Here is a 13093-nt window from a genome sequence, read left to right as displayed (position 1 = left end):
CCCCGTGGGAGGAAGAGGTGGTGGAGGTAGCAACCTGAGGTACCGCCCGGGAAGTCCTTCTTCTTTTAAAGACTTGCCCTTCAGCAGAGTCTCCCTCATCATCAGAAGGCACCGCTACCACCCCTTTGCCTTTGGCGAGGGGGGCTGGTTCAACAGGAGTTTCGGCCAGCGCAAGAGGCATGGCTGTTGTGGGGGGAGGTGAGTTTGGAGGAGAAAGAGCTGGAGGAGATGCCGATGAAGGTTGGTCTTGGGGGCGAAGGGTTGGGGAGGTAGGAGTGGTCTCAGAGGTTGGAGGTATGGAACCCCCAACCCTTTTCGCCGAAGCGTCGCCTTTGGACTTCAAGATTTCGGCGAGCCTCAACCTTCGTTGTTTGTCCATCCTTGAATCTGCACCAGTAAACAAACACATTAGCGATTAGTCCCAAGCTTAGTCACTATGGCACGAGAAGGCAGATAAATCATACACAAAGCAAAAACAAGCAGAAGTAGAGAATAGATGGTTAGAAGGGATGATTCCCATACTTATGTAGTTAGCAAGAGCTTCAGCGTCGTATTCACGACTTCTCAGAGTGGAGGTGTTGAAGGCCCCCACGCTGGCCAGGATTTGGCAAGCCTCTCGATCTGCCGAGGGCAACTCGTCTAGGGATTTAGGTTTGGTGAGCTTGACCTTCTTCACCCAGTACAAGGGGAAGCCATCGAGAGCGGTGTGGTCATAGTGAGAGCAACATACTCTGAAGAACTTGCCCTTCCACCCCTTGAAGGACTATTGAAACAGCGTTAGGAGGACCCTTCCAGATATGTTGCTAAAGCTCACCCAGAGGCTTTTCCCTTGCTTCTTCACTTCGAAGAAGTGAAGGAAGATGTCGACGGAGGGGGCGTGCCCGAAGTACCCGCACAAAATGTCGAACTCTTTGACGAAAGCCCAGCTGTTGGGATGTAGCTGGGCTGGGGCGACATTAATTTCTGTGAGTAGTTCCCTTTCGAACCTCGAGAAGGAAGGCGCATCCCAATGCGTTTGAAGACCACCTGGTAGAAAAAGAAGAAAGGGACCCCATTGTTGGCCCTCTCATCTCCGCACACAGGCTCGCCTGGGATACAGGGGAGCACAGAGATATCTTCGTCGTGCCTCCTAGCGAAGGCACGATGTTGGTAGATGCCTGATCCTTTGATGTGATCCCTCCAATCTTTCATGGAGGTTAGGGTGGAGCTCTCTTCGAGCAGCTCATTGGGGGCCCAGGAGTAAAGGGCCCTATAGTTGATCTTTGGGGGTGGAGGATTGGCCGTTGTTTTAGTACGCGCCATGGAAAGAACTGAAGAATGAAGAAAGGAAAAGGGTTTAGCGAATGAGGTTAAGGAAGAAAGGTGAAGAGAAAACCCTAAGAAAACCTCTACCCACGCGAGAAGTTCAGAAAGGGAGAAACAGAGAAGTAAGGAAGAAGAACACGAATGCAAGAAAAATAAACAGGCCCAGGCAGTTATATCCGTACAGAAGTTAAGGGGTAAAACCATTAAAGGAGAAAAATCATACCTTTTGAGTACCTGATTGGATGAAGGTTGGAAGCGCGAAAGAGAGAGCCAACGTTGCAAAGAAAGTTTGAGAAGATGAACAGTGGAGGGAATGCGAAAGAGTGAATGAAACAGTGGTTTGGAGCGCGCGTTTTCGAAAGATATAACATTAACTTGAGGAGTGCGAGAGGCGCTAAGTGATGGCCGTGCGATTGAGCCACCTGTCAAGAGATTAAAGCATAACTTAAAACGTCACATCCTCACCGCAGAGAACGTCACATCCTCACCGCAGAGAACGTCAAGTCAACTGCTCAAAGGAATGTCACGTCAGCAGGAATGCCACGTGAATGATAGGGCGAGGCCTTAGTCTTTTTGCTGAAACAAATGTCAGCTCAAGACTGGGGGGCTTGTGTACCGTCCCGTCCCCGGGCGTTGACCAAAGTCAAAGCCAAGTCAAACGTATGGTGGGACCCATCCAGGGATCCCAGGGAGGAAAGTCAATAGGTTGACCGCTTAAGACGTCGCCAGGATGAGGCGTCACCAAGTGTAGGCGTCGCCAGGTTAAGGCGTCGCGAGGTGAAGGCGTCGCCAGGTTAAGGCGTCACTAGGTTAAGGCGTCGCCAGGATGAGGCATCGCCAGGTTAAGGCATCGACGGTGTCACCCCCCGATACCCACAGGTAGGAAAGACCGTGGAGGGGGCGACACCACGAGGGGCCTCAGTACCTCAGAACAGTAATAAAGAAAAGAGAAAGGTGGCTTCAAGGTTATATTCCCAGTACCAGTGAGGAGTAACCTGACTTGTGAAGTACCCACGCCACCTCTGGGAGACCCCTGGGACAGAAATAACCCATGAGAGGGCCACGCCCAGGGGCGAACCATGTGCGTGGTACGAGAGGAAGGTAGATACACTCCCAGGGCGAGTGACTAGAGGCATGGGCGCATGAGTTGGCACCCAAAAAGTCACCCCTTGCGCCAGATGCATTTCGAAGAATGAGGACTTACACGATGGAATATCCATAAGTTGGGTTACGACGCTGTAAGGCCCTCCACGTAGAATACCGATCAAGTCAGAAGAACACATGGCAGTAAGCATTGAAACATCAAGGTATATAAGTTTCCCTGAAAGTTTGCTAAGGTACGTTTTTATTCAGTTTACGTTTGAACGCTTTAAAGTACTTTAACCGCTGTAAATGCTTTGAACGTTTTAAACGCGTCGAACGTTTCTAAGTGTTTTAAGTGCGCTTTAAGACGCTTTAAATGCGCTTTAAGACGCTTTGAATGCTTTAGACTTTTAAAAGAGGCTTTAGACGTTTGAGGGAAGGGGGGAGATTCAGTTTTACACACACTCTAGTTGCTTGCTAGCGAACCTGCTGTACATACAGGAAATTAGAGAGAAATCAGTTACTCAGTTATTCAACCACCTTCAGAGCATCCATCCACGGTGCTCCGATACTTCATCGTCGGAGTGCAAACGGCCGCGAGGGCGCCCCTTTTTTCTCTCTGTTTCAAGTACTCACAGTGGCACAGGGAGGATATTTGGAACAAAGACGAAGGAGTCCTTGATACACGGGTCTTAGCTACGCACGAAGCACAATCTGGTCAACCGGCAGGAACAGTTTAGGTTTTGGTTTGGGGTTAGAATTGTTGTAAGATCAGTGTTGATACTCAGACAAAGCTTTTTACATTCTGTTTTTAAAGATTAAAGTGTTTTTCCATGCAAAGGGAAAAACAACCAAGTAAAGTTTCGAAATAATTGGTTGTTTGTTACTTAGCTGGAAGAGCTGTTTTAAAACTATTTTTTGAATCAGTTGCATAACTGACAAAACCATTCAATCGGTTGAATCGTGGTTTTAACCGATTAAATGTGTGTTTTCACAACAATTTTTTGAAAGTCTGTTTTAACTGTTTTGGTCGTTCCAAACTGTAGTCATGATAGCTTTTCAAGGTTTATAAATTGAATCTTAGTTTTAACAAGACAAGATTGATGAAACAGAAGTGATTGATATTCTGATTGTGTTTTGATTGAGAGATTACAAATCGTTTGTGAAAAGTTTTCTACCAGGTTTGTTTTAGCAAGATTACCTTTGAAGCTTTGCTGTGGTTCAGAGAACTGATCAATAATGTTCTAGTGTATAGGGATTCCATGTGTTTTCCTATCTTGTTCGAGTTCTTGTAATTGTTCAATATTACTTTCTGTAGAACTGTGGTAAAATCCTGTAAAGTCAGTGTGATTCTGGCTTTAGGTGTTTTTTGTGTGCAAAGAAGGTGAGAAAGCTTTGTGGGATTCAAAGTCACTTCTTTGTGGTTGGTGTATGTGTGATTTGTATTTGATTGCCTAGTGAATACTCAGTGGTTTGGCTGAGGATTGGATGTAGCTCTGTGATTGAGTGAACTAGTATAAACTCTAAGTGTAATTCTCTCTATCTCTTCTCTCATTAACTGTTTGTATTTTCCGCTATCATAAACAACCGATTGAATAATAATTTCAACCGGTTGAATTTCTGCTATTTGTTTTTGTTTTTGTTTTTTTTTTTTGTTAGCTTTCTGGATTGCTTTTCTGAGTTGATTGTTAGGAGTTTCATTGTAAGCCAAGTTGTGCGAAAATATTTTGAAAACAATTCACCCCCCCTCCTCTTGTTCTAGCCATCTATTCTAACCATTTGTGCACAATATAAGGTCTTTGCATAACAATCACATGTGTTCCTATCCACATTTAAATCCAGAAGCATAGATTTATGGAAATTGATTTTTATACCTGAAGCAGGCTCATAATACCTCACACATAAAAAACTTATCATCTGCAAATTGAGCATACATGAGTCCACCCACCTCGAGCTTGTTTACTCTCACACCTTTTAGCATCTCACTTTTTACGGTTTTTCTAACTAACCCCGCAAGGCCTTCCGCTGCCACAAGAAATAAAAAAGGTGCTAAGGGTTTTCCTTGACTCAACTCTCTTTTTGGTTTAAATTCCTTTGTAGGGCTACCATTTCCCAATACTGAAATTTATTGATCAAGAGTGATCAAGTGCTTTGAATAATTCAAATTGTGCTTTGAAGAATCCAAATCCTTTGTGCTTGATGCAAGGTTGTGTTGTTGCTGTGTTTTGGGAGGGATCTGGGTAGTTTTATATGTAATCCACTCCTTTGTTGAATCTAAAGCTAATGTGTTTTAAATCGTTTTTAAAATAAAGTGTTTTTCAAACTAAGTGAAAAACAACCTGTTGTTTTGTCGAATCAACCAGTTGTTTTACTCTTAGGAGTTTTTGAAAAGGTTGAGAATTGTTTAAGTTTGGTTGACTTAACTTCCAAACCAAACAATCGTTTGTTTCGTGGTTTCAACCAATTGTTTCTTTGAAAATCCTAACAAAATTTTGTTTTGGTGGTTGAATGTGCTTTAAATGATTTCCAACTGAATACGCTCCTTCATTAAATGCTTTGACAAATCTTTGGAAAATATAAATAGTTTGTTTATGTTTTTAAACAAGTTAGAAAATCAGATTTGAGTTTTTCAGTTGTGAAAGAGTTGATTCAAGATTTGAACATTCACATCAAAGCTTTGGGTTTTCTATGAGAATGGAATAGGATTGCATTTGTATTGATTTTAGATTGTTCTGTAAACAAGTGTAATCTCTTCTCAACCTTTTGTATTTCTGGTGTTGTGTTGCCAAGAAGTGTTGTGTGCTCCTGAGGTGGTCAAGATCAATACTCTTGGTGTGTGAATTGCCAAAGTGAGTGTGTTTCTTGAAGGGTTCAGGGTCACCTGCTTTTGTGGATTCTGTGTTGTAATCTAGTTTGATTACTTAATGGATTACCCAGTGGTTTTTTGGGGACTGGATGTAGCTCTTGATTTAAGAGTGAACCAGTATAAATAGTTGGCGTATCTTTCTCTTACCCTTAAACTCATTTACATTTTGTTTTTAGTTTCTACTGGTATAAACAACCGATTGTTTCGCATAAACAACCGACTATTTTTCTGCTGCTTTGCTGTTTTATTGAACTTGTTCATGGCTAACCTGATTTCTATTCTGATTTTTGTTAAACTTCTAAAAGATTTCAGAAACCTCTCTTAAACAATTCACCCCCCCCCCCTCTCGTTTAAGGCCATATATTCCAACAAAATCGATGCAGAGAATAACATATCGAAAAGGAAGTCCCATCTGACCGAGTCATAGGCCTTTTCGTAGTCCACTTTCATACATAACTCACTTTAGGTACTAGAGCAATGAATGAAGCATTACATCCCTTAGAGATACTTTCTGTATCCTGAAAGTGGCTAACCGCTTCAAAGATATAATAATTTAGGACTTCCCAACAATTCTTAATAAATTTGAGATTGAACCCATCAGGCCTTAGACTTTTCTTCCCATCACATTGCCATATTGCTTCCCTTATTTCTTCCTCAAAAGAGTATGTTATCAACTTTGATTGTTCCTCCTAAGATACAGATTTAAACTCAATTGCTCCAAGTATGACCCTTAAATCCTTAGTGGTTTTGAATTCGTCTTCAAACAAATTTTTTGCTTCCTTTCTTACCACTTCAGGATCCTCATACCATTGACCCCTGACATCTACTCCTTTAACTTCTTTCCTCATTCTTCTCCATCTAATTATAGATTGATAGTATTTTGAATTCAAGTCGGCATGCTTTAACCAGTTTGACCTAGCCTATTGGCACAAAATATAGTCCATCTTATTATTTAACACCCTGAATTGACTGACAAGGTCCATCCTTTTCAAATTAGAATTATCCTTTAGGTCACTGTTGTCATCTTGGTTGTCCAAAACCTCTATTTCCTTCAAAATATTTTGTTTTGTTGTGTCTAAGTGATGTGCGTTGATTTTAGGATTGCACATTTTATGGGTTGCACTTTGTTTATGGTTTTTTTTTATTTTAAGCAGAATATGGTGAGAAACGCAAAGAAGATTTCCACTGGACACGAACTTAACCAAGTGGTTAATTAAGTGTGAAGGTTCACTTCTAGAGGGCAAAGAGAAAACACAATTATGGTGTGATGATGAATAGGTGCAAAATTAAAGAGAATATAAAGGAAAGAAAGAAGATAGAAACGAAATAGAAAAAGATGAACACGAGAACACATATAAATGGAAAAATAAAAAGATGAAAGGAAAGAGAAGCTTAGGATGATGAAGGTGTCGTTAAGCCACTTGGAGGGGGAGGAGACTCCAAGATCAGTGGTGAAGAGCCGCCACTTGAAGTGTAGAGCACTCAATATAAGACCCAAATTCTAGGAGACTCAGCTCACTAAACACTCTGATAGAGTTTCTTTTCTATTCAAAATTTATATGTGTAAATTACATGAGGCAAGACATCCTTTATATAGGAGAGAGTGACTTAGGGAGCAAGAGTGAGAGAAGCAGGGGTCTCATTTGTGAGAAACCTTCTAGAAGGTAGGTCAAAAAACCCTAAACCTAGGTACACTTGTCATGAAACGTGAGCTTGGCACAAGTCCAATTTGTGCTAAGTACACCCCAATTTATGCTAAGCGAAACCTACTCTAGCTTATTCTTCTATTTCGACCCCTAAAGTGAGCCCAATTTATTTACATAAACTTGTCTTTTAAAAAGACCAAAAGAAAAAACATTTGATGCTCTGGTTTATGTCTGGTTCTTCTTCTGTTGATGTCCTTCTGAAGTTTGGTGGGGTCTTGTCTTGGATGTTGAGATGACTAACTTAATTGTGAAGTGGTTGTTGTATCCTGGTTATCTCCTTGTCTGGTTGGGTTGTATCATGCCTCTCAAGTTGGAAAGAATTCGACCTCAAATTTAAAACTCCGATAAATAACATAGTTAGTTTGTTCACTTAATTTCTATATGTGAGTTGTGAAACAAACTTATGTTCATTAAATTTTAGGAGTTTGGGTGGAATGGTTCTAGTTACATGTAATGTTTGTGAAGAATGCGTAGGATCAAAGGGAATTTGGTGTGAAAATCTTCTTATAAGGTGTAAACCTTTAGAAGGATTTTGAAAATTATTCTCACTTTTCTCTAACAGATGTTGCATGTAATTAGAGCTATTAATAGATAAACAAGAGAAGGAGTGAGAGTACCAAAGTGAGTCGACAATATTTATTTGGACGGATCAACATTACGATTTTCACCATGTTTGGTGAGGTGATGAACCCCATTTTTTTATTTTCGTTAGCTTTTTCCGATTTTCTTATTTGTTTTATTTTTATTTGGTCTTTATTTACATCTTTTAGAGATACAGGTTCCAATATGATCTTATGGCCTTGTAAGTGAAAAGAAAACTTGTTAGTTAGGCCATCGTGTAAAGTTTTCCTATCATATTGTCATGGCCTTCCTAAAAATATAGGTTGGTTCCATGGGTACAACATCACATAACACCTCATCTTTATATTTCCCAATTGAGAAAGATATGAGGACTTGTTTATTAACAATTATTTCACCCTTTTCACTTAGCCATTGCAATTGGTAGGGCTGTGTATTCTCCACCACTCTTGTCCTTGCCACATTTGTACAACTAACCTCATCAATTATCAAGGAACATAATTTGTCATTAATAAGGCACCCGGTATGGAAAATATTTTCTCTTTGACTTTCATCAAAAGGTTTTTGAAGTTGTCCAACATGCTCCTTACTACTAACAAATCACTTTCACATGGTATTTCATACTTGTCCTCACTTGGGGTTTTTGAAGAGGAAGGGGAGCTAGCTCTAGATGATTGGGAACTATGGTCACTCATGACTATCCCCCTTTAACCATCATTATTCTTTTACTTGGGCAATTAGCAACAATATGCCTAAAACCTAGTCATTTAAAGCATTTTTTACTTGAGGTTTTTGTGGGTGATTTAAGAGTAAAAGGTTTATCTTTATATTTTTTATGATGTGGGGTGGTTTCTTTTAAGAAATTGGAAGGAGAGTCTTGGTTTTGAAATTTGTGTTTGTCCTTCCAAGATGATTTGTAAAAGCCATCATTATGAGTATTTTTAAAAGAATTTCTCTTCAAAACTTGTGATTCAACCTTGATGGTTAGGTGAACTAATTTTTAAAAGAAGTATACTCATATAATTCTACAACATCTTGTATTTCTCATCATAAATCCCTCACATATCTAACAATCTTTGACTCTTCACTTTCTTGCATATTAATTTTAGTCAAAGTTACTTGTAAATCTTCAAAATACTCGTCTACATTGTTAGACCCTTGATGAAGTTGTTGGAGCTTCAACAAGAGTTCCTTCCTATAGTGAGTAGGAACAAACTGAGCACGCATGTATAACTTTAAATCGTGATAAGAGACCACGATTAGCCTTTTGTTTAGCCCAATGTCCATTACAGTTTGATGCCACCATTACATGGCATAGTCCTCAAATTCAAGGAAGTTAACTTAACCTTTTGGTCATCTTCGACCTCATAGACATTAAAAGTTTGTTTTACCTTAGCTTCCCATCCTAGATATACATTTGGGTCACTATCCCCATTAAAACTAGGTAATTTTACAAAAGGTAGGGTCTTCTTTGGTTGTTGATGATGGCACCAAGCTTCATATTTTGCACTCTCCAATCTTCTTTTTCTTATTGACTTCCATAGTGCATGTAATGTCTTGTATCTCTTTTAGGCTCTCATTCCTCTCGCGGTTTTGTCTCGCTTGTGTATCCTCTAGCCTTTGTATCCTTTTTATTAGTTGTCGCATTTCCTCTTCCTTGTGGGTCAAGCTCCTTTTGGTATCCTCAAGCTCCCCCAAAAGGCGTGTCTTTTGAGGAGATTGTGGTTTGGAAGATTCCCCTGAAGATAAATGATGCATATTTGCACACAACAAAAATTAAATAATTTGTTTTTAACAACAAATAATTTACTCACTTATGTGTATCACTTGGCTATTTAGTAAAGGATGGAAAAAATGGTAGATTCACTTAAGCAAGGTTTTCAAAAACGCCAGAGGGTCAACACTTGGTAGCAACACTTCAAGTGAAAGAGGTCAAAGCTCTTATCACTTGTTCATGCAAAGAATCCCCAACAAAACTTTTAGAGAATTAATTGACAAGCAAGAAAAGTTTAAACAAAGAAAGCTAAACCAAAATGAAAGTATGATGATGACAAAACTTAAACAAGACAAACAAGAAAAGCACTTATGAAGACTCAAAGAAACTTATTTAAACTTTTAACTCTGAAGTTTTAATTTTCTTAGAAAGTGTAAAAGTAAGAAGGATAAAGTTCCACAAATGTGAAAACAATTTGCCACATAAAAGAATCCTCTTAGTACTTTAATATTGAAAACTGAATTGCATTCAAATTGTTTTTGTATTTGTTTTTATGGATTTAAAATGTCCACATTCTTGACATGCATATTTTTACTTCACTTTCAAATTTTCACAAATAGAATGAGATTCAATTCATATGATCACTTGAATTCTTCATTTGAAACTAAATCAACTACCACTTAAATAAATTCTAGTTGATTTTAGCTATTCACAATTAAAGTTAAAAGAAATGGAATGGATTTAAAGACTCTTAGAACACTAAGAACATAAGACTCAAGCAAGATAGATAAGGAAAAGAATGAGACAAATAATTCAAAAGAAAAATTTAAATTGCTTAGTGAATAAAAAGGCAGAATTGTAAATCACAGGAATTTAAAGGTGAAAAATTGAAAGATTGTTAAAAGATAAAAGCATAATTTAAATTGCTGGAAGAATAAAAACATAATTGAAGTGTGTTGGAATTTTAAAGCAAAAAATAAACACAGAAAAGATAAGCACAATTAAAACCATGCTCTGAATACCACATGATGTGAGTTGATTTTAGGATTGCACATTTTATGGGTTGCACTTTTTTTATGGTTTTTTTATTTTAAGCAGAATATGGTGAGAAACGCAAAAAAGATTCCCACTAAACACAAAGTTAACCAAGTGGTTACGTAAATGTGAAGGTTCACTTCTAGAGGGCAAAGAGAAAACACAATTATGGTGTGATGATGAATAAGTGCGGAATTAAAGAGCATATAAAGGAAAGAAAGAAGATAGAAACCAAATAGAAAATTATGAACACAGGAACGTAAAGGAATGGAAAAATAAAAAGATTAAAGGAAAGAGAAGCTTAGGATGATGAAGGTATGGTCACGCCACTTGGAGGGGGAGGAGACTCCAAGATCAGTGGTGAAGAGCCTCCACTTGAAGTGTAGAACACTCAAGATAAGACCCAAATTCTATGAAACTCGGCTCACTACATACTCTGACAGAGTTTATTTTCTATTCAAAATTGAAAGTGGAAATTATATGAGGCAAGGAACCCTTTATATAAGAGATAGTGAGTTGGAGAGCAGGGTGAGAGAGGTAAGGGTGTCATTTGTGAGAAATTTTCTAGAAGGTAGGTCAAAAAACCATAAACCTAGGTGCACTTGTCATGAAAGATGGGCTTGGCACAAGCCCAATTTATGCTAAGTGAATCTTACTCTAGCTTATTCTTCTATTTGGACCCCTAAAGTCAGCCCAATTTATTTACATAAACTTGTTTGTTAAGGTCCTTCTGAAGTTTGGTGGGGCTTTGTCTTAGATGCTGAGATTACTGACTTAATTGTGAAATGATTATTGTGTCCTTGGTTATCTCCTTGTCTAGTCGGGTTGTATCACCAAGTACCCGAACACCTCCTTATTCCACACTTTAAGGTTATCCTTCAATATTTTCATCTTGTCTTTATATTTTGTTCATTTCATCTCCTTGTACAATGTACATGTTCCACTTTTCTTTGACAAATTTTGTAAATCCACCCTCCTATTGCCATGCATCAATAGACCTAAAAGGCTTTGGACACCAATCACAGATTACAAATTTCACCACAATAACACAGTGGTCAGAAACATCTCTTGGTTGAATATACTATTTACACATAGGCCACTTTTGGAACCCGTCATAAGACACTAAAGTTTTGTCTAATCTACTCTTTGTTGTTCCGTTTGCCTTATACCATGTACACTTTCTTCCAACTATTGGTATATCCAACCAATGATTGTTTTTAATGAAACTATTAAACCCCCTCGATTGACTACTCCCGTTGTAGAACCCTCCCTTTCATTTATTCTCCTGAGCGCATTAGAATCCCCAACAAAGCACCACAAATAATTCTTATGTATATTCCTTATATGATAGGACTCCTCTCATAAAGCATTCTTTCACTCCCATTATAGGGTGCGTACACATTAACCACTGATATGTTAATCTTATATTTTAGATGCTTTCCGAAAAGAAAACTGAAACCTTTACCTATTAGATGATTTTCACAGCTGATAAATTCTTTATGCCACATAGTCAACCCCATTTACACCTTCATTATATAGCCATCACACATTACAATCCCCCACAAGGAGAAACATCTGGTATCTGACATGGAGATTGTTTTAGTTTCCTATTTACACACTATGCGCATCCTTTTTTGATATTATTCTCTTAAGTACCTCACACTACAAGAAAAAATAAATTTAGCTGGAAAAAAAAAAGTGAAGGTCGTTGGTGGACACTTATAAATGTTAGAAAGCGTGACTTATACCCACGCAAACTTGAAAAAAATAAAAAATTAAAAGTTTAAAAATTTAGCCCACGCTAAACATTTTAAAATTAAATTTAAATAAATAATGAACCCTGAAGGTGAAGCCCACGCAAATAATTAATTTTATTTATTTGGAAACTTTTTAATTATTAAGGTTTCGAATCATTTTGAGAAAATATTAAACCCTTTTCAGAGCGAGCTTAACATTTCCAAGTTCGAATCAACCTAGTGAGCTTAACATTTTCAGGTTTCGAATCAGGTTGATGTGCATTTTCGAGTCACCGTTCATAGCGCTTTAGCTTGAGCGACAGTGCGTGCCACCGTGATGGAGTAGTAGTCGTGCGCAATCTTTCCGTTTTCAATCTTTGCGATCCGCGGTTTTACTCCTAGGTTTTCATCTCGATTCCTTTCGTATAAGCTAGATTGGTTGGAAACCACGAATGAATTCGTTAGCCACTCGTAAATAGTAATGTTAATCTTCTCTTTATAAAATCAATAGTCTAGCTTATACATTAAAATACCTTCAGTTTTGCAACAATCAACTACAATTATTAATTGATATTGGCTTAATAATGGGAATTGGTTTTGGAATAGGTTTAAGAATTGGAATTGGCTTAACAATGGGAACTAGCTTAGGTTTAAGAATAGGAATTGGCTTAACAATGGGAACTAGCTTTGGTAGAGGCTTAACAACTGGAATATTAAAAGGCTTAACAACAGGAATTAGCTTTGGTATTGGCTTAATTTTGGGAATAGGTTTTGGGAAAAGACCTTTGAATTTTACTTCTTCACTGGGAATTGACTTTATATCTGGAATTGGTTTTGGTGTGGGCTTAATGGAAATTGATTTTGGTACTGGCTTATTAAAAACTGGAATAAGAATAGGTTTAATAACAGGAACTGGCTTTGGAATAGGTTTAATAACAGGATTTGGCTTTAGAATAGGTTTAATAACATGAACTAGCTTAGGAATTTGAGTTATGGCAAAAACAGAAGCTAAGTTGGAAAGGAGAAACAAGGGAAACTAGAAGCACAAGCGTGCACAGTACATTCTCAT

General features: G+C 38.2%; 1 pseudogene; it reads right to left on the bottom strand.

The window, feature by feature from the left end:
* Positions 1-12574: 12574 nt before the first annotated feature.
* Positions 12575-13093, bottom strand: LOC150028006 (uncharacterized; annotated as a pseudogene).

This window comes from Phaseolus vulgaris, chromosome 4, assembly GCF_051622355.1.
Source record: "Phaseolus vulgaris cultivar YP4 chromosome 4, ASM5162235v1, whole genome shotgun sequence".
NCBI lineage: Eukaryota > Viridiplantae > Streptophyta > Magnoliopsida > Fabales > Fabaceae > Phaseolus > Phaseolus vulgaris.
Note: the sequence above shows the minus strand (reverse complement) of the source record. Positions and strands in the feature narration are given on the sequence as shown.